The sequence below is a fragment of the Trachypithecus francoisi genome, unplaced genomic scaffold (genome assembly GCF_009764315.1).
Source record: "Trachypithecus francoisi isolate TF-2019V2 unplaced genomic scaffold, Tfra_2.0 Lachesis_group11, whole genome shotgun sequence".
In the NCBI taxonomy this organism is placed as follows: domain Eukaryota; kingdom Metazoa; phylum Chordata; class Mammalia; order Primates; family Cercopithecidae; genus Trachypithecus; species Trachypithecus francoisi.
This window is the reverse complement of record NW_022681456.1, coordinates 80,167,485-80,188,585: the sequence shown is the minus strand read 5'-3', so window position 1 is coordinate 80,188,585 and position 21,101 is coordinate 80,167,485. Positions and strand designations below refer to the sequence as shown.

Genomic DNA, 21,101 nt, shown 5'->3' with positions numbered 1-21,101 from the left:
CTCGGCCTCCCAAAGTGCTGGGATTACAAGCGTGAGCCACTGCGCCCAGCCTTTCTGTCCCTTTCTTCCGTGGATTTCTAAATACCATTATGCACAACTTGGGAGGCAGTGGCCAGGCTGTCAGAGATGTGCCCCGACCACTGAGGCAGGGCTTCGTCTCAAGAAGGCCCATCCCTCACTCCCAGCATGGAACCACCTGAAGCCCCAGCAGAGGGATCGAGCTTTCCCAGAAGGAGAAGAAACCCTGTTTACAGAACAAGTCCTAGATCCAGAGGTCTGCATACTGAGCTTCTGGGGGGCCCTTTGATGTTTGGGTCCTTTTACCTTTGTGTCCCTCACAGTCCAGTATAAATACGTCATACTTTTTCTTGCAGTCCTGGAAGCCCCATGAGAAATGTATGCCCTTCCAGACTCACAATGGCAGGTGGGAGGCACATATTCACCAATGCTGATATTGCTTTGACCCCAGAGGGGAATGTGAGGAGCAAGGAGGTCGCCAGAGCCCCTCTGCTTGAATGGCATCCCAGCCTATTCTTTTGGATGGCTTGCTTTACCTGCAAGCGCCCTGGAGGCTCCTCAGAGCTACTTCTGTGTCTGCAGATGCTTGTCAGCTTGGTTCTGGGATTGAGTCTGGCTTTGTCGGGGTGTGTGTGTGTGTGAGCACGTGCACACCTTTCTGCGGATAACCTGGAGTCCTGGCATGCTGACGGGTTGTGCCTGGTGGTGTGCATGCCTGCACAGGTGTGCCAGTGCCCCTGAGGTGTATGTGGGTGTGTGTATGTGTGCATGATACACTTCCAGAAAAAGCCCTTGTGCTTAAACGACGACTGACAATGTCCCCACCAACAGGACACCTGAGGAAACAGCCCTCTCGATTCCATTTTAAGGCCTCTGCACAATGTTGCTCTCAGTGAAATATTGGACTTGGCATATCATAAAACTTTAAAGAAGGAGCTACCTGTTTCTGCTACTGAAAGTAAGTTCTTCCTAGAGTCTAGCCGTCTCCTCTTCTTTCAGGGTGGAATATGAGCATAGTCAGAAATTTTGAGGGGGGCTCCCTACTCCTCCAAGAGAACACACGTGACATATAGGGGGCCCTCCCACAGCCAGGCTCGTGCCCGCTGCTTACACACTGCATCCCCTCCCTCTTCCCTTCCTCCCCACCTTTCCAAGCCAGGGTGACATTTGACAAGGGCAGTGGTGAGGGGTGAAACTTGGGGCGGGTGGTGGGGGGAAGGATCAAGATTCAAAAGGAGGCCAAGCTGCTGGAAGGCAGATCAATAAGGGGAGACAGATTGGAGACAGGTTTCTCTCACTATTTCCCCACCCCTCGCTGGCTCACCGCCCCCACCCCAGCGCCTGAAAGCAGGTGGAGCACAGAGCCAAGCACTGGCCTCTCCCTGCCCTTCTAACTCAAACAGGTTCCTAATCCCTGGGTAGAGGGTAAACAGCCTCTAAGCATGGCCAGGATTAACCACAGAAATGCCACTAATGTATTTCGGGGCACTGCTCCCTGCCCCTACCCCCACCCTGTGTTACTAATTAGCCCAGCAGCAGGGAGAAGCTTGGGAGGAGCAGCTCAGAATGCCTTTGTGCAGGCTCTGAAAGCCCAGGTCTGGGCTCTGGACAGTGTCTCTGGTGCTAGACAAGCTGGGGTGGCAGAGGATTCCCGCCCCCTCCCCGCCACTCCTAAATCAGCTCAAAGGCAGACAGGGTTTTTTTTCTCTGCGCCCTCCCTGAATCCCCCTGTCTCTCCTTTCCTGTTCACAGCTGGGAGGCAGGTGGGGGACAAGAGGGAGAGTGGAACCGGCTCTGGAAATCAAACGATGCAATAAAAAATTAATTGTCTAATTAAAACCATGAGGAAGCCCCTTGCCAGAGTTTGGCTCTGAGTCGTCAGGGCTATAAAGGGTGGGAAAATGAGTCTCAGCTCCTAATAAATTCCTGATTTGCAGCTTGGTCTATCAGCAAAGGAGCACTGAGTGTTCTACTGGCTAGGCCTCCTGGAGGTCATTCCACCCTCTCTCTGCCCCAACCCAGCCATCACACCCAAAATCCCACACAAGCCCATAGTGGGAAAACCCTTTTGAGTTTCCCCAAAAGGAGAGAAAGGGGGGACCCTCAGTCTCCCTGATCTGATGCTTACCCATTCCTTCCTGGTCTTTCCTCAGGAAAGGAAAGTTCTGGAAACTTCCTCAACCAAAGAGTTCTTCATTTAGGTTAACTAATAACTGTGTGAACAAGTTTGCTGTGTAGGTTCATTGTGACCTCACCTCTTCCACTTTTGTGAAAAGTATAATTTATGGAACTGATTTATGATTCCCTCTCTTAGATCTTAGTGCTGATTTTTGCAGGCGAATGACAGAGAACCAAGCTAAGAAATTAATCTCCCCTCTAAAAGAGGGCTGTGCACCCTGCCCAGTTGACCAGATCCTCTGGAAGAATGAACACAGAGCTAGTCCAGAAAGGAGTGCATAGTTAGGCAACTCTTATGGGCAGAGGGATGCCCAAACCTTCTCCCTGAATCACTGAACCATTTCTTCACTTGGATCTGCCCTGTGTAGACACAGCCTCCATGCCTCTATTCCCTCCCTTTCTTGGCAAAAGCAAATGCATTATACATCATCAGAGGTATTAATTCATAATAGCAGCAGGAAGAGATAGTTAGCATACTGCCTTCAACATCATATTACATTATTTTATTATACAGAATACAATACGAACTCTACATCTGTGATTAGCTTCTTTAAACAAACATGGCAGAACAAGGGCTGCCCTTCAAAACAGTCACCTGCAGAGAACATACACTCATTCCTTATGTGCCTCTATTGATTCAAACATATGTGCAGTCTCCTTTCAAAACTGACTTCAGAGCCAGTTTACAAAGAATTCAAGGCAACCATTATTCACTGATTTTTTTTAGCGGGGGAGGCTGACTGATTCCAAAAAAGCAAAGCAGAAAGATTTACCACCAATAAGGACGATCAAAAAACTGAGTCACACACCCTGAAGACAATTCCAAAAGAAGGCTGCAAAAAATTGTGTCACCGCAACCTTGTCGAAATAAGGGGGTCTCCCCACAAGGTGACTACTCGCAGGCAGCGGTGCCCATCAGAACCAGTTCTCCATAGCCACATCTGGAGCGCATTACTCATCACTCCTGATGATCCTTCTTTCGTTCATCTGGTTGTTATTTTTCATCCTAAACAATGGACTAAGCTTTCCCTAAGAAGGAGAAAAAAGAAGAAAACAAATTCCTGACCTCTGTCTAGGTCAGGTTCCCATTTCTGATTTCAGTGAGTTCCCATGCACAAGTGTAGCCATCGTGGCTAGGCCATTCTGCCTCTAAGATCCGCAAACCTAGAGACTGGAATGTAGACTCTGGTTCTGATTCACCTCATTTTTGTTATCGTTGTTTGTTTGTTTGTTTGGGGGAGTTTTCTTTGAGGCAGGGTCTTGCTCCGCCACCCAGGCTGGAGTGCAGTGGCATGATCATGGCTCACTTCAGACTTGACCTCCAGGTTTCAAGTAATCCTCCACCTCAGCCTCCCAAGTAGCTGGGACTACGGGCACACACTACCATGCCTGGCTAATTTATTTTTTATTTTTTGTAGAGATGAGGTCTCCCTATATTGTCCAGGCTGGTCTCAAACTCCTGGCCTCGAGCAATCCTCCCACCTCAGCCTCCCAAAGTATTGGGATTACAGGCATGAGTTACTGCCTCACCTCGTATTAACTGCCTACCTATTAAATGCCAGGCCCCACTAGGTGCTTCCATATGGGTTATCCTTTCCAATTCAGGGATTTTGAGACTGTTTTCCTTCCCTGATGATGGACTTCTGTCATTTCTAATCTAGCCCAAGACCACGCACTGCTCCACGGTCCTGTTGTTCCGGGAGACAGCTCCCATTCCTGTGCCACCTTCGTGAGGACTTAACTTCGGAAATCATTCTGTCCATCTCTCTCTGTCTCTGGGCAAAGTCTTACTTGAATATTGCTAGTTCTCATGTTGACCAGCTTGGGCTTCTAAACAGAACTCTGACCCAAAAAGGGCATCATGGTGACCCATAGTTGCACAACTCCCCGGGGGAGAAGGGGGCATCTTACACATTGAATTCTATGTGAATGGCACCACCTAGAGTTGTGCTCCAGGAATGCAGTGAATGGCGCTCTCTGGAGCTCAGCAATGCTGCCACACCCTACTACGTAGAGATGCCTGGTGATCAAGTCAGCCTCACGCAGCATTCAAGGATGAAAAACGTAGGTTTTGACAACTAAGGTGTCAATATCTCAGCCCCTCAAAAAAGGGAGTGGAGATCCTCTCCACCTCATTGATGGCTGAGAGATCCCTGCTTAGCACACAGCTCACCAATCTTCTCTCCATCAACTTCAAAGTCCCCTCCAGCCTCAAGGAGGCCCCCAAGGGTATGAAGCAAAGCTGGTTTGACCTGAGCTTGGTGTTGGGTGGTGTCACCCCAGCACAGTTCAGGCTAGGCCTAGAAATCACAGTGAGATCAAAGACCCCATCTTGGGAAGGGATGGGAGTGGGGACTGGAGGGGTGGGTACAATCTTCAGAGCACAGTATATTGTTTACAATCACCCAGATCCCTCCTAGACATAAGGCCTGCTAGGCTCACACTTGGGTCTTCCCTAGCAAGCAAAGATGTTTTGCCTGCTCACCCTCTGTCAAGTTCATCCCATATGGACATCCTCCTTCATCTTCTGCCTAACCTTTCCTTCCCCTTCTCTCAGCTCCTTTCCTATTTTCCTCTCCCACAGACTCTGAATGAAACCCTCTGACTGCTGTAATCTCCACAACATTCCCCTTGAGCACAGATTCTCTCAGCTGACAGAGTCCTTCAGGCCCTGTGTCACCAGGACAGGAGCTTCTAATGTGTCCTATTCACCCCCTTATGTCAGAACATCCCTGACTCAACAGCTCATGGAAGCTCAGCCCTCAGAGCCCCAGACAAAGCTACCACATGGAAGACTGAGGGCACCAGCACTCACAGAGAGGGTCAGCTGGTCCACAGCCAACCTATCTTGACTGAAGTCTTCCTTCATGCTAGGCATTGTGGGCCATAGAAACAGTAGGGGTAGTCTGGCCCCAAAGAGTATTTGGTCTCATATGACAAAAAAGAGACACGTCCATCCCAGATTTAAAAATAAGAATAGGGGCCATGCCTGGTGGCTCATACCTGCAATCCCAGTATGCTGGGAGGCCAAAGTAGGAGGATCTCTTGAGGCCAGAAGTTTGAGACTAACCTTGGCAACACAGTGAGACCCCGTTTATACAAAATAATTTTAAAAATTAGTGGGTGCGGTAGCTCATTCCTGCAATCCCAGTATTTTGGGAGGGCAAGGTGGGTGGATCACTTGAGGTCAGGAATTTGAGGCCAGCCTGACCAACATGGTGAAACTCCATCTCTACTAAAAATACAAAAATTAGCCGGGCATGGTGGTGGGCACCTGTAATCCTAGTCCCAGCTACTCGGGAGACTGAGGCAGGAGAATTGCTTGAACCTGGGAGGCAGAGGTTGCAGTGAGCCGAGACCATGCCACTGCACCCCAGCCTGAGTGAAGAGCAAGAGTCAGTCTCAACAAAAAGAAAAAAAAATTAGCTGGGTGTGATGGTGAGTGCCTGTAGTCCTAGCTATGGGAGGCTGAGGCAGGAGGATCACTTGAGCCCACTAGAGGCTGCAGTGAGCTGTGATTGTACCACTGCACTCCAGCCTGAGTGACAGAGCAAGACCTTGTCTCTAATAAATAAATATCTGACCATGAAGGTGAGCCTTATGGACAATAAGTTTTAGGGGTAGAAGAAAGTGCTGTCACTGAGGGTCCTCCCAGGAGACTCCCAGAGGCGGTCAGATAGGAGCTATCCTTGCAGGTTTAGAAAGATTGAGAGCCCATCAGAGGCCTCCAGGCTGCTAAAGAACCACCCTGTGGGTTGTCCTTTGTTTCCCCCAGAACACTGGTCGTGGGAGGAATGGGCTCCAGCAGCAGCAGGGTAGCACCACCGAGCACCTGCTCTCTGCCAGGCACTGTGCTGGCCATTAGGAACACAGAGAAGAGCAAGGAGGTCCATGCCACCAAGGCACCGACAGTCCAGATGGGGAAAGAAACCAGGGATCTTTACAAAGCAAGGTGAAAAGAACTAACACTATAGGTATGCCCAGGGCACCAGGGGAGCACCATGCACACACCTAAACCTCCCTGGGAAGGGAAAGGAAAGGGTCATGAAAGTCTCCCTGAAGGGGAGGAGGATGGAAACTAGAAGCAAAATTATATGCAAATGGTGCCCCTTTTTTCTCCCCACACTCTTCCCAACTGAAGGTGACCTTCCACCCCAAAAATAAATCCTTAGCTTCTTCAACTAAGGTTTAAGGGGTGTCAACACCCCAACCAACTCTCACTCATCCTCAAATGATCCAAATCTGAACTGGGATTCCAGCCAGATATGGAGTGCCTCCCTAACCCATGCGCCCCACAGTCGATCCCACCCTGCCAGCATCATGACCAGACACTCTCTGATTCCTGAGACAGGACAGAGCCTGGGGAACAGGGAGGGGGGCGCCTACTGTCTCCTGGAATTCACATACCCTACAGCCTTCCTATTTCACACCCCTGTGTGTGTAAGATGCCCCTGTTCCCCACCGTTCTCCATCTGTGATCCAACTCCTGCCCTCCCCCTGCTACAGCTTCTCCTTCTCCCCCCTTGGAAGAATGCACCCTCCCCTCAGCTTTCCCTCCACAGAGGCCAGAGCAGGAGGGATGTTGCATATGGCCCCATTTTCCTTGGCCTGGGTAGCCTATTTTGGAAGCGAGAACCCCCCTTCCCCTTTCATCCCCTCTGGGAAGCACCGTCCCTCCCCTCTCCACATTCCCCAGAAGTTCTCAGACTGAGATCTGCCCTACGTGCAGTTATGTGGTGAAATCACTGCTTTCCTCCCCCCCAGAGGCGCCAAAGCTGGGAAGGGAGGGTACTCAAACCTTTGATGTAGGCACGTTTCAGAAGGCCCACCTGTCCCCTCTCTCCCCAGCCCCCAGCCTGAAAGGCTGGAGCCCATCATCACAGCTTTCCTGCCTGGATCAGCTGGGGGTAAGATCAGGTCATACACACTCTCTCCCGCTGGGGGCAATCAGGCCCAACCACACTCGGGGACATCTGTCTCCAGCAAATAGGGGGTAATCCCAAATTTGAGGGGTTCTGTGACACTTAAAAGCTTCAAGTAGGAAGGTCTGTAATTTCTCTTGGACGGGGCCCTGTGGGGAGGGTCGCTCAGAAACCCTCGTTTGATGTTGCGCTTTCATGGCTATGGTTTGATCCAGATGTTCCCCAATTGTGGGATTTTCTCTTTGGGAGGGAGGGGCCCTTGGCTGTGAACACATTTCCATCATGTGCACATTTGGATCTGGGCCTGCTGGGCGGGGATGCTCTTCCAGCTCTCACTAACCCCACCCTTCCCCCTAGGATCACATCATTTCCCTTCACATCCAGAGAAGAGAAGAGGATCCATAAGGGGGCATTCCCAGCTCCTTGATGGTTTGCTATGTGACTGTCCAAAAATGTCTCTACATCTCTGTTCTTCTGGCACCACGAGCTGAAGTTGGTTTCCAAAAAAGGTACCCAGGTCAAGGGAAGAATAGGAGAGGGAATTCTGGAACCAAATTTCTGTCTAAGAAAGAAACAATTATCTAAGAAATTGTGAGTGGAACTGGACTGAAAGCGGATGAGTCAGGGCTCCTGAAAAAAAAAGTGGCCATCCCTCTTTTGAGTCAGTTCTGCAAGAGTGGACAGAAACTTTTCCAGACTCCCAGGCCTCTCTGCTCCCTCAGAACTTGAAAAGATTAAAGTCATTCCTCCTCAAGGTCTTCACTGAAACCCTGGAAATCTTTCCTTCAGTTTTAAGAGATTCCAGTTCTTCCCATTGTCCAGCCTCAGTCACCACTTGCTGTGTAGCATGAGGTGGCTTCCCTGGGGGAAAGTGTACCAGTCCCGCTCATGGGTCCTCTAAGACCCCCCGGCATTCCTCAAGACACTTCTGCCTCACGTTGTCAGAAGAAGGTCTGTCAAACAGATTTTAAAAACCCCAGGCTCGGCCAGGCATGGTGGCTCACACCTGTAATCCCAGCACTTTGTGGGGCCAAGGCGGGTGGATCACAAGGGCAAGAGATCGAGACCATCCTGGCTAACACGATGAAACTCCGTCTCTAATAAAAATACAAAAAATTAACTGGGCGTGGTGGCAGATGCCTGTAGTCCCAGCTTCTTGGGAGGCTGAGACAGGAGAATGGCGTGAACCTGGGAGGCGGAGCTTGCGGGGAGCAGAGATCGCGCCACTGCACTCCAGCCTGGGCAACAGAGCGAGACTCCGTCAAAAAAAAAAAAAGACTTGGCTCCTCACCTGTATTGTGGGAATCCCAGCCTAAATTGGACATGTGGACGTTGAGCAATAGAGGACAGACAAACAAAGGAATCTCCAAACCTTGCAGGACCCAAGGCAGCAGCCCACGAGTGGATCCTAAAGGATTTTCATCAGCCGCAAGTCTGGGTAAGTGGGCTTTTTTTGGGGGGAGGGGAGAAGCAGCCTGGGATGCTTCTTGCAGGAAGAAGAGTCTCAGAGGAGACAAGAGAGGTTAGGAGCCACGGAGTGGCTGAGGAGGGCCCAGCCCAAGAGGCTGGGGACAACCACAAGAGGCGGGCCAATGGGAGAAGAGGGCACTGTTCCTCAGTGGACTAGGTAGAAGGAGGGGTTGTAGAGAGGTGGGCGCAAGGAAGGAAGGAGGAGGATGGGGAGCTCCCCGTGGCTATCCCACCTGAAGAATCTGAGCAGCTGTTCCCCGCTCCCCCTTGCTCTGTGTAACATCAAGCAAATGCACGTTGTGGGATCAGCTTTTCCTCTGAAGACCTCAGGGCCAGTTCTCAGGCCTCCCCCTCCCTGTGGACTTTAATCCAGTCCAGCACAGATGGGTCAGGTCACGATGGTGGTGGGGTAGTAGCATTGGGTCTCCCTGGCTTGAATTTTTTCTTATTCCCCCATGTCCTCTCCTTCTTAGGCAATAATTTATCCTTCTGCATGGTCTTACATACCCCACATGTCTATAGCTCAGAGAACTAAGAAGCACTCCATCATTCTTAAGTTGGGCCTTGCCACCTGCAGGCCCCTCCCCTCCCACACTTACTTTCACATGACTGGGGCAAGTGGTTAGTTTCCCCATGGCCCCTCCAGCCCCTCTCCACTACACGACACGCTTCTTATCTTTCTGACTACAATTAGAGCCTCCTCTCCCTGTAGGGAGGTGAAAGGGACAAGGTCAAGGATCCTCACAACTCAATAACAACTGTAGAGAGCCTCACCTATCCTGTGCACTCACAGTGACTCCATGCAGGGGACCAGCAATGAGGGGAAAGGGAGTGGGAATCAGTTTGGGGACGGGGAGAATCCTGCAGTGGGATTCCCTGCCTGGTCTAGTCTGGTCTGGGAGCAGGGCAGACGCTCAACAAGGCATCCCAGGTCTTGGGGGAGCCACTGGCAGTGGTGAGGCACCAGCTCTGTCAGGGCATGTGAAAGTTCATGTTTTCTCTCCCTCCCACTCTCCATGACTGTGGATCCTGAGAAGGACACACCTGACACAGGTACTGCCCTCATCTTTCCCTGTAACTCCACCTCCACCCCCCATACCCACTTTATCCCTCTGCAGGGTTACTAGAGCCTGACCCAAATTCTCTATTCCAGAGACAGACAGACCTGTTCCCCAACTCCCAGTGGTGCTACCCATTGAGACACTGAGGTGGGACCCAAAGATCTGCTCCCGTCTTCTCTCCTGAGGGGCTTGCAGAAGCCCCTTTCTCAGAGTCACCCCTCCCAGGCTGAGGTGAAGAACCTGAGAAGGGAAGGGCCATAATGATAAGGCTGGGGCAGGGGACAGCAGCACCCTCCGTGCCCTCTCCCAATTAATGCAGGTAAACATATAAGGGTTTCTCCCAAATGTGAGGGTTCTGTTTCGGGGCCAAGGAAGGCCCCACCAGCACCTGCTGCCCCTCCTGTTCGTCCTCCCTCTTTTCAGCCCCACAATTACCAAGAGCGAGTTGTTGAGGCAAGCTCTACCCCAGGCCTGCATTAAGAAATTTGGGTGGGAGAATAGATGTAAGAGACATCTCCTTAGTGTTTACTGCAAACCCTGCCAGGCTAGAGGTGCCATAATCTGCCCTGTATCAGATCCACAGAGTTATACCACCAAACCTCCCCCCCCCCAGGATGTATGTGAGACCACTGGGCTCATTGGCACTGGCAAATAAGATGGCCAGGAAGCAATCAACACTGAGTGCCCACTGTGTGCTTGGCACTGGGCCAGATTCTGCTGGGGGAGACTAGGGGAGAGGCTCAATTCACTGGTCTTGTGCTCCACATACCATGTTAAGCCAGAGAGGTACATATTACAAATACTGGAGACTCTCATGCTTGAATATAATCCTATAATCTTATACCCACTCCCATTCAGACTTGTGGTCATATGTGAATGTCAAACACACAAGCTAGACAGAAGAAGGAACCTCCCTAGGTTGTCAGTGCTGTAGAGTAAAATCATCAGACTCAAAGGCCTCATTTTTGGAAGGTGATGAACCAGGAGCGCCCCCGTCTTGCTGGGCCAGGGGTAAAGTAAGGCTCCTGTCTGAAGGCAGGGGGATGGTTGAGATGACCCATCAAGATGCTACCCAGGACAAGACACAGAGGTAAAGGTTCCAGTAGAGGGGCATGAGGAGGAGGGACAGATGGATGGAGGGATGGAGGAGTGCAGGGAGTAGTGCTGGAGAGATGAATGGTCTTGGCTGGACTGATGGGCGAGGCTGGGATAGATGGATGGCGGCTGAGGTTTGTTTACTGGCAGCCCCCAGCCCGCCATCGCCCCGGGGAGAGGAATGGTGGCTGGCACATCAGAGGGCTCTTAGGGAAGCTCATGGAGATGATTTAGATGGGAATGAATCAACTCCATATGGATTAAGTGTCCCCGCAAATCCCAGGATCTTACAGATGAGGGGACGGGGCAAGGGCACTAAGGGGAGGGGAGAGAGTGAGGGAGCAGCGTGGAGCTGGTGCAGAGAAACACGGTCCTGGAGCCAGGGAAGGGTACCTCAGAGGGCACGGGGCAGGTCAGCCTGGCACAGATGCAGCCTCTGCCTTGGTCTATTGAGACCACTGTTCCTCTTGCTTGGTACCAAGCTTTAGGAAAAGGCCTCCTTCTCCACACCAAACCATCTGTTGGAGTGTCCTTTCTGAGTCAGTTTTGGTCTGTCTCCTCTTGCCTCTGTCTCTTGTTCTCTCTGCATCTTCATGTGTCTTTCATCTTCATTTTTCTGTCCTTCTCACTCTCGAGCCTTCTCTGTGTTTCTGTCTCTCTCCTTCCACACTCCCCCAGCACAACTCTCCGTCTCTTTCTCTAGAGGTATAAATGGTACAGGGATGCTGCCAGTTTCTCTGAACTTCAGCCTTAGCTCTGCCCTCCTCTCCAGGGGTCAGGTCTAATGCCTCCCTCCCTCTGTGCTGTTCTCTCACGCAGATCTCAAGTTTGGAGGTAGTCAACATAACAGGGAAGGTGGTCAGAAAAGTGACTTTTTGGCTACAGAAGTTATTTATGTTCCTCTTTGCCACCCTGCCCTTGTGCCTTCAGCTGTCCCTTCTCCCAGTGCCAGAGGAGACTTGGATCGAGCACCCATGCTCCATGGACAACAGCGAGTTGAGCAGACCTTCACATCATTCCCGGGGAGGCAATGGGTCATCTGCTGGCTGGGGTTATCAAAGGCCCCGTCTCCCACTCTTCTCCCATGCCCCAAAGTGAAGAGCCCCAGAACGAAGCTCCAGAATGAAGCCCCAGTTATGAAGCCGGCTGCCATGTGGGCGACCTGGAGTCGGAGCACAGGGCAGTCACATATGACAATTGGTTGAAATATCACAGCCACTCTCCCCCTACCCCCACTAGTGATCTATGGGCTGCGTGCCCTGTAAAAATTATTTATCGGGGCCTCAGAGTGTCCTGATTTAGTGCCGCTGCCTCTGGGGCCTTGGGGCCTGCCCGTCCGCCAGAGTCTAAGCGTTAAACGACGCTAAAAAGTTAAACAGCCAACATTGGGGGCTCACTCGAGGAGGCGCCATAAAGCTGTCGGAGCTGCTTAAATCAGGAGCAAGGATTCCCTGGGACATCTTCTCTCCATATGCCGCAAGCCAAGAAGACTCTCCTTACCCCTCTGCCACTCACCCATACCCAGGAGCCCACAGAGGGCAGAGGACACGTGGGCCGGGGGCCTGAGACAGAGCCTGAAAGGAGGCCACGGATGACCTCCTCTGCAGGGCTTTCTCCAGCAGAACAGGGGCCATGGCTCAAGAGTGTAGGGGTCATGTTGTCCAGCTTACCAGCTCTGGGCAGGCGTCTCCTTGTTCAGATCCAGTTTTTAAAGACTTCCAGCAAAAGGCAATGCCAAAGTCTCTCCCAGGGGCCCCTGGGGAGAAGCTGGTTCCCAAGTCTGTCTTACTTCAATCCATGCTTCTGGGTTTTGAATCCACTGGAACTCAGTGTCTTCCCACCCAGGTTTGGAGAGGGTGTTCTGTCCACACCAGCCTATGACTTCTGACCTCCTTTCACCCCTCCACACCGACTTGCATGGCTGTCTGAGGAACAGAGCCCCACCCTTCATCACCACCCTCCGCCAACGCACCCCGGGTGCTGGCATAACACACAAGCTTCACAGATGGCTTTTCTCAGCTGAAACCCAGTCCCTGCTGCCACCACCCGGCCGCCGAGCAAGAGGGAAGGTGGGTCTCCGCATGTTGCCTATCACACCTTCTTTCAGCAGCAATAAAATTCACTCTTAAAACCTCCGTTTGGGTCCCTAATATTTGCCTGGCTATATATCTCCGATGATATATGGACAGAAATTGCTCATAAATGGCTATAAAATCTCTTAGTCAAGCTGGGGAGGAGGCGCATGAAGGTGGGCATGGCCCGGGCTGCAGGAGGACTGGAAGCTGAGCCACTCCGCTGAGCACCCCAAACTCAACTCTAGATTCCAGGCACCAGTGGCTGGGTGTGGGGCCTTGGCAAGGGTGGAGGAAGAAGACCCAGAGGAAGATCTTCAAGACTCTCATGTGGTATTATGGGCCTGTGTCACCCGGCTGCTCCAGGCATGCGCTGTGTGGCCTTGGGCAAGTCACTCAGCCACTCTGTACCATGGTTTCCATCACTAACATGAGGATAATGACACCTACCCAGGCTCCCTCATTAAGTTGTCATGACAATCAAATGAGAAAACATACAAATAATTCATCAATGCTTTGTAAAGCAGAGAGGTTGCATATATCAGGTGCTACCGCCAGATGGGCACAGTGCATCTTGAAGGCGTACTATGTGCTGGATACTTTACTTAATTATCTCTAATCCTGACAACACCTGCCACGTAGGTATTACCGTCATCATGTTGCAGACAAAAACCCTGAGGTTCAGAGAGGTGTTCTCCGGTAGCCAGTGCCAGAGATAGAATTCAAACCCAGGCCCAACTCCAAAGCATCAGAATGAAATCCTAGGCACAGGAGGGATAACAGGTAAGACACTGGGGGGACTTCCAAACAGGGCAGGAAGATGGCTGAAGGAGGCCTTCTGTCCCTGGTCTCCCCTCCCGAGAGTGCAGACTTGTCTCTCTAAGACAGTCAAGTGGTTCCCCTCAGCCTTTTCCCAGTCACTACACCTGATCACTGGAGGAAACAGCTCCCAAGGTGGCAGGCAAAAACCTGGGCTTTCTGGGAGGCGAGAGCCCTGCAATCAGGACACCAGGAGACACAGGTGGGCCAGATGAGGAGAGGCCTTTGTGGGAGCAGGCCATATAGATCAAGATAGTCCCAGAGTTCCTGGTCCAACCCCCCACCAGCCCCAGTCCCTGACTCTCCCATCTGGTTGCCCTCCCTCTCCCTCTGCCAGCCCCTGATGCCTCTTCACTCCACGGGGCCCTACCCTCTTCTTCCCCCATTCTGCATCCCCTCTGCTTACCCCCCATTCTCCCTCCCCAACAGTATCCCCTGAGAGCCTGGATGCCCCTCTGGCTGTTCCACACCCCTTTGCCCACCCATAGTCCCTCTAGCACCTGGCTGCTCCGTCCCTCCACCTTGGCTGCTGGTTCTCTTCTCTCCCCAGGTCCCTTCAACCCCCAGCTGTCCCCTCTGCCTGCCCACCCTTTCCCTCCCTCCGAGCATCCCTCAGCTCCTGGGTGCCCCTTCCTTTCATGACCCTGCAGCCCCCAACCTCCCCCTAGCATTCCTCTAGTCTCTTCTCACCTGCCCTCCAGGACCCCAGCCCCTGCTCTGCCCTTTGTCCCCTTCTTGTGACAAATCAAACAGTAGGAAGGCCATCCTTGTGCCCCACACTTCCCCTTCCCCAGTGGCTCCCACTCCCAACTCGACTTTTCTTTAAGTTTCCAAATCAACCTTCCTCCAATAATAATGATAAAGCAGGAAGCCGGGCCGGAGGACAGTGCAGATTTTTCTTCTTGACATGGAGTTTCCGATTAAAGGCAAAGGGACATAAATCCTCCGGCGTAATTGCTGTGCTCCAGCTCGGAGCCACTTGGAAGGGAGGCTCCCACCCTCTCTGCCCCTGCCCCTGGGAGCCCCACCCCCAATTTGAGCAGGGCTTGGTCCCCAGAGCCTGGGAGTTGACTGGGAAGGGGGAGCAGAATGTGGCTGGTGTGGGCACAGTTCTGGGAAGCAGGTGGGATAAACTTGAGCAGGGCTCCCTGCATTTTCCTTCCAGAGGTCCAAGCCTAAGACAGACTGTGGGCCATGGCCCAGCTCAAAGCACCTCTCTCCGCACCCGGGGAGCCCTTCAGTCCCTCACATCGAAAGCACACTTTACACTTGAACAAAGCTAGTTGGCATTTATTATCTCCTTTGTAAGAACCTTGAAAATTATTAAACAGATACCAGATGGGGGAGGGGCCCCAAGAAATGAACAAGTGCAACTCCCCTTGTTTTACAGATGGGGAAACTGAGGCCTGAAAAAAGGACTGTCTGGTAGCAGAGCTGGGAACTTAGAACTTGACATCTCATGCACCACAGAGGGGCTGGCATCATTTACATCTACTAAATTGTGGGCCAAACAGCCTTCTCATCTGCTAGCGAAGCTTTCTAAAAAAATCAAGAATGCTGGATGTTGTTATTCCCTCTCTACAGACTGGAGAAAGATGACACTAGAAGTGTGCGGGAATTACCCAAGGTCAAGGGGCAAGGGTGGAGCCTGCGGTCCCTAGGCCTCCTGACTCCACATTCATCCTCTTCCCTTCTCCGAGTTTTACACCCAGAGATGTCAATGTCTGGTGACTCCACAGGTTGAACTCAGCCTGGCCTGGAACCAGCTCTCAACCCTTCGAAAGCTACAGAGACCCCCTCCCCGCCAGGGACCTTCCCAGCTCTGTTCCTCTCTTCTTTTTTTAAAATTATTATTAATAGTATTATTATTGTTGAGATGGAGTTGCACTCTTGTTGCTCAGGCTGGAGTGCAATGGCACGATCTCGGCTAACTGCAACCTCTGCCTCCAGGGTTCAAGCGATTCTCCTGCCTCAGTCTCCCAAGTAGCGGGGATTACAGGTGTGCACCACCACGCCCCGCCAATTTTGTATTTTTCGTAGATGTAACCCACCTTCCCAACTCATCCCCAGGCTCTGGGGACCAAGCCCTGCTGAAATTGAGGGTAAGGCTGCCAGGGGCAGGGGCAGAGAGGGTGGGAGCCTCCCTTCCAAGTATTTTAGGGTTTCTCCATGTTGGTCAGGCTGGTCTCGAGCTCCCGACCTCAGGGTATCCACCCACCTCAGCCTCCCAAAGTGCTGGGATTACAGGCATGAGCCACTACACCCGGCCCCTTCTTTTCCAACCTCCTGCCCATTCTTCTCCTCCCTGAAGCCCTCCTGATTTGAAACTCTTGGCTCCCCTTTTCTTGGTTTCTCCCTGCACTCAACAAGCCCCTCCAGCAATTCCTAAATCAGGTCCCAGTGTGACTCTCTTCTCTCTCATGGACTAGGGGAATGGGCCTGTGTCTCCTCCCTCTGAACTGCCAATTACTAACCCCCACCATACCCATTGTCTCCACACTACCTCCCATGCCCCTGAGACTTAGACCCAAAACAGATCTGTAAAGCATGTGCGTGTGACCATGGGAACCCGGGAGTCCTGTCTCCTCTTCATCCACAGAAATTTCCACAGAAGCCCCATGGATTCCCATTTCAGGTATTAAACTACCATGGCCTCTGGGTTTCCCTGGCCCTCCAGGGGCAATCTGGCTTGTCCTCCAAGACCTCTTCCCTCAGCACCTCAGGTGAGGGGAAACTTTCACGTCCAGGCCCTGGGCACCCACCCGTCCCTCTACCACAGCAAAGCTTAGTGGGGAGCAAGGTCCAATGGGGGCTTTGGATAGGAAGACCCCCCTGTTCGGGTCAGCTAGAAGATCAGCTTAGGCTTAGCTGCTCCTGAAGGGCCTGTGTTGAGCTTCCTGTGCCATGTTTGGGGTGGCTCTATGGCACTGCCTGGGCTGGGTAGTTCTGGATGTTACTATAGGGATTTGGGGTGTTACTGTAGATTGTGGATGCTGTTGTAGAGTTTAGAGTACAACTGTGGAGTTGCCCTGGAGATTATGGTGGGGTTTTCTGGGCTTCACACTAGGTTTGCTCAGGGGTTTTTACAGGGTGACTCCAAAAGGTCACAGGCCTGTGCTACTACCTGGCCCAGAGGAAGGGAGGGAGCTAAGGCTGTAAAAGAAAGCTAGGGAGTTTGGAGGGGGAAGGACAGAGGTGAACCAGCTTCCTAGAGGAGGGGATAATTTGAAGTTGTAGGGCAGCAAGGCTCTGCTCTACCCCATCTTGGTATTCAAGTCCCGAAGCCTGGCCAACAGCCTCCTTTGTTGGCAGTGAGGGGCTGGGAATGAAGAAGGCTACTTGCTCCCCGGGAGGGACGGCAGGCCAGATGCTGTGCATGCTCCCAGCTTTCTGTAGGGAGGAAGGACCAGACCTGGTCCTGGGCAGCAGTATGGTCCTCCTGGGTGTATGTCCCCAGCAATAACTGAGCCCAGAGCTCCCACCTCAGTCTTGGAGCCCTGCCCTGGGTGTTGCTGAGGCAGGGCAGAATCGGGAGGAAAATGACATAGACCCTAGGGACCCTGAACTTACAGGGATGACAGACCCTAATCTTGGACCCGAGTGAATAGAGAACTCTTCTTGCAGTTTAATCATGAAAAACTCTCCAAGAGACAGAAGTGTACAGCCAGGATTGGGCACAGTCTGAGAAGGGAGAGGGTTCCAAGTAGTAACAGCTGAGGGAAGGTGTAGAGGTGAGCAAGGATGAGGGTAGTTTAGCCCCAGAGACTTGGCGTAGGGAAAGAAGAGTCATTCACTCTTGTATCCATCATTCACTTAGCAAACAGTCGCAAGAGCAGCTCTACATCGGCATGGTATCAGGAAACACAGAGATGAATTACACAGGCGGGGACAGCAACTGGAGAGGCTCCCAGAAACTCAGTCCTCCTCCAGAATACTAGCACCAGCTTCAGAGTTCTCTGGGTCCATGCTAGCTGAGCTTCTACCTCCCTGCCTCTCCAGTCTAAAAGAAATCCATTCTCCAGCATTTTACTTATTCCTCAGAGTCCCACCCCTGCCTCAGTCTTTGCCCCAGACCCACCACTCAAATATGCCATGCTCCTCCCCTCTGGGCAGAACCTGGAGCACCTTCTGGACCACAGCTACAGCAGGAGGGATTGGGGCTAGACATTCTGAGCACCTTCCCAGTGGCAGAGAGGAGTGGTGCTGAGGAGCTGAGCAGGGGGCCAAGGAAGGGATGCGAGCTTGAGTCCAGGCCCGAGATCCTCAGCCTGACTTTGCATCTTGCTGGGAGAGGCATCATTCATCCACCCAGGGGTGGAGATGGGGCAGGAGGAGGGGAATGAAAAACACCCACAGCCCATTAACCTACTTTTGCAACTTCATTAAAACAGAGTCTTCGACATGTTGCCATAAATTGTCTTCTGAGGAGGAAGCCAGATCCAACATCAAGTTCTAGCAGTGAAGCTTCAGAGAAGAGGCTGGGATAGCCAGGTTAGAAGGGACACTGCATGCGCGCGCACGCGCGTGTGTGTGTGTGTGTGTGTGTGTGTGTGTGAGGAGGTTGTCACTGAAAGATTTTGCAGACTGGGCCAGTCTGGCTGCCTGTTGCAGGGTTTCCTAGGTGGGCAGGCCATTGAGTGAGGGGCAGGGAGGAAATTTTTTACACTATTGTATCATTGCTGCCCTGATCAAGAACCTTCACAGCTTCCTGGAGTCCCACAGAAGCTCTTCTCAGCCGTTGAGGCCTCCTTCAAGAAGCCCTGTTCTTTGAAGCTCAGGAAACTCACTGAAAAAAAAAAAGAAATCCTCTTCTGCCCCAAAGCCCCTTCTGCAAGGTGTGCACTGAGCATTACGCTTCCCAGCACTGAGTACAGCAGACCCCAGCAGCCTCCAGAGAGCCTGAGGCCAGCACCGCCCTAGCTAGGCAGGTGGCCTGGTACAGTGGAAGGAGCACTGGCCCACAGGTCAGCAGGACTGAGTCCCAGTCCCCTTACATGAGTAGTGACTGAGGGCCCAAGCCCTGGAGAGGGACTGCCAGGGTTCAAATTCTGCCTTTGCCATTTAAGGACCTCAGCCAAGTTATTTAACCTCTCTGTGCCTTAGTTTCCTCATGGGAATAATGATATTTCATAAAGTTATTGAGCCTTAAAAGGGATGGCCCATGGAAAATGCATAGCGGCCAGGCACAGTGGCTCACGCCTGTAATCCCAACACTTTGGGAGGACAAGGCGGGTGGATCACTTGAGGCCAGGAGTTCAAGACCAGTCTGGTCAACATGATGAAATCCTGTCTCTACCAAAAATACAAAAATTAGCCCGGCATGGTGGGACATGCCTGTAATCCCTGCTACTTGGGAGGCTGAGACATGAGAATCACTTGAATCCAGGAGGCGGAGGTTGCAGTGAGCTGAGATCACACCACTGCATTCCAGTCTGGGAGACAGAGTGAGACTCCATCTCAAAAAAAAAAAAAAAGAAAATGCATAGCACTTAGGACCTGGCACATCCCTGGGGTCAAAAAACATGGGCTAGTGTTGTCATTATTACATACTTATTTACTTAGGGTTCACAGACCTGAAAAGGACCTTTGAAGTTCAGGAAATCTGTTTTACTCATGAGGAAACTGAGGCCCAGAGAAGGGAAGTGACTTGGGTCAGATTCAGAGCTGCTTTTCCCAGACTTCCTTTCATCCAACCAAGGGTCCTCCCCCAAGAGGTCCTCTCTGGGCCTTAATTTCTTCAATTGTGCAGTGAAGGGATTAGAGTAGATCAGGAGTTTCCTTTTGTCATCATCATCATTTTTATTACTATTATTATTATTGTATTATTATTGTTGCCTTAGAACCTCTTTTCAAACAATCCTCACTTAGAATCCCACTATGCAAAAGTGGACTAGATCTGGGGAAAACCGCAAGAGCAAGGGGTGGGGTGGTCTAGAGCCCCTCTACCCCAGCAACGACCTCAGAGGCCTGTCAGAGAAACCCTGGGAGGTCACAGACCCCAGGTCAAGACCTTGACCGGGGTGATGTATGGCTTCCACCAGGGGCACTCTAGGACGTTGGTGCCCCCAGAAGACCAAGAACTTTCCAAAGCCACACTGGGAGAAGAGGAGAGGCCTTAAGAAGGGCTTCCTGGGGACAGGATTATCTTGACACCCTCTCTATATAGAAAAGGGGTGGAAGAGGCAGGAATGCAGAAGAACGGTCTGGAGGGCCTCTGTGGAGCAGCTTGTTCTACCTGTCCAGGGATCCCACACCTGACATGCCTCCACCTTCTCTCTGCTTCCCATTTCTGAACTGCCTGCACTCTCCCCATAGTTGCAGCCCAAGAAAACATGGCCATAAAACAGACATTTGCTTTAATTTTCACTTGAAGGGGCAATTTAGCACAGGCTATTTGCAAGCTGTTGGAGTTCTTTATGAGGCTTTATCATGTTTTCCCAAAGTGCTCCCCTCAAAGCGAATTCCCAGGTCAAAGTTCACACATAACTATTTAGGGGGAAGAGGGAGCATGGGAGATTGTACAGACTGGAGAATACATGTATTTTTTAGGTCAAGAGTGGCTGAGAAAATAAGAGCAAGAGAAAGCCAGGCTGGCCTCTGATTGAGGCAAGTGCTGTGTGACCTCGCCCAAATATTTTCCCTCTCTGGGCCCCTGCAAGCAAAGGCCAGTCCCTATGGTAAAAATGAAACATGTGACTCAGCCCCAGCCTCTAGGGCCCTTACCCTTGCAATGACCCAGATGCTGTGTAATTTGCAGCCAAGTCACATGCAGTAAGTCTTGACTTGTACTCTCTGGTTTGGATCTCTCCAGCTCTTCCCTCCCACCAACTACAGCTCCCAGCAAACTGCTGATCCTTCCCTGCCCTCAATTTCCCCCACTTGGTTTCTTCACTTGTTTTCTAGGGTCCTTCTTCCCTAGAATAAAGGGCTAAATTTTGCTAGACCTCCCAGCTGCTCCAAGGAGGGGAAAAGTCACCAACTCCACCTCCTTCCAAAGTTCACGTGGTTTCTCCCCTCAATTTTCCCACAGTCCTTCCCCTCTTCCCTCCAGAGCTCTAGACTGAGCAGCATCAGTGGGAACAAACCTCCCACACTGTAAACAGAGCGGCTTTCCTGAGGTTGGATGTACCCAAGGTCCTTGGAGATCACAGAGTGGGCAGGGCTGGGAAGCTGGGACCCCGGGCACCTTGAACACACACCAGTTCCCCTTCGGCTCCCTGCAAAGAAAGTTTCCTGCCTCTAAGGCCTTATGGAGACAGGGACATGGGTTTGGGGGCACACTCTGGGGCCTCCATCCAATGCTATCCCAAGGGTGACTTGGGAAGTGGGGGTGAGCCAGAGGTCATAATATAGAATAGGGGTCTCCCCTCACTCAAGACCCCACCCCCTTCCTCAAATTTCTGAGGAACTTTCCTGGCCTCCACAGACAATTCCAGCCTCAGTATTCCCAGGGAAGGGTAATGAGG

The 21,101-nt window shown here is 51.8% G+C and overlaps 1 protein-coding gene across 2 annotated transcripts in view; it reads right to left on the bottom strand.

Moving 5' to 3' along the window:
- Window positions 1-21,101, bottom strand: part of SMUG1 (single-strand-selective monofunctional uracil-DNA glycosylase 1) — a 70,537-nt gene that overhangs the window by 13,609 nt on the left and 35,827 nt on the right. The window lies entirely within an intron of this gene.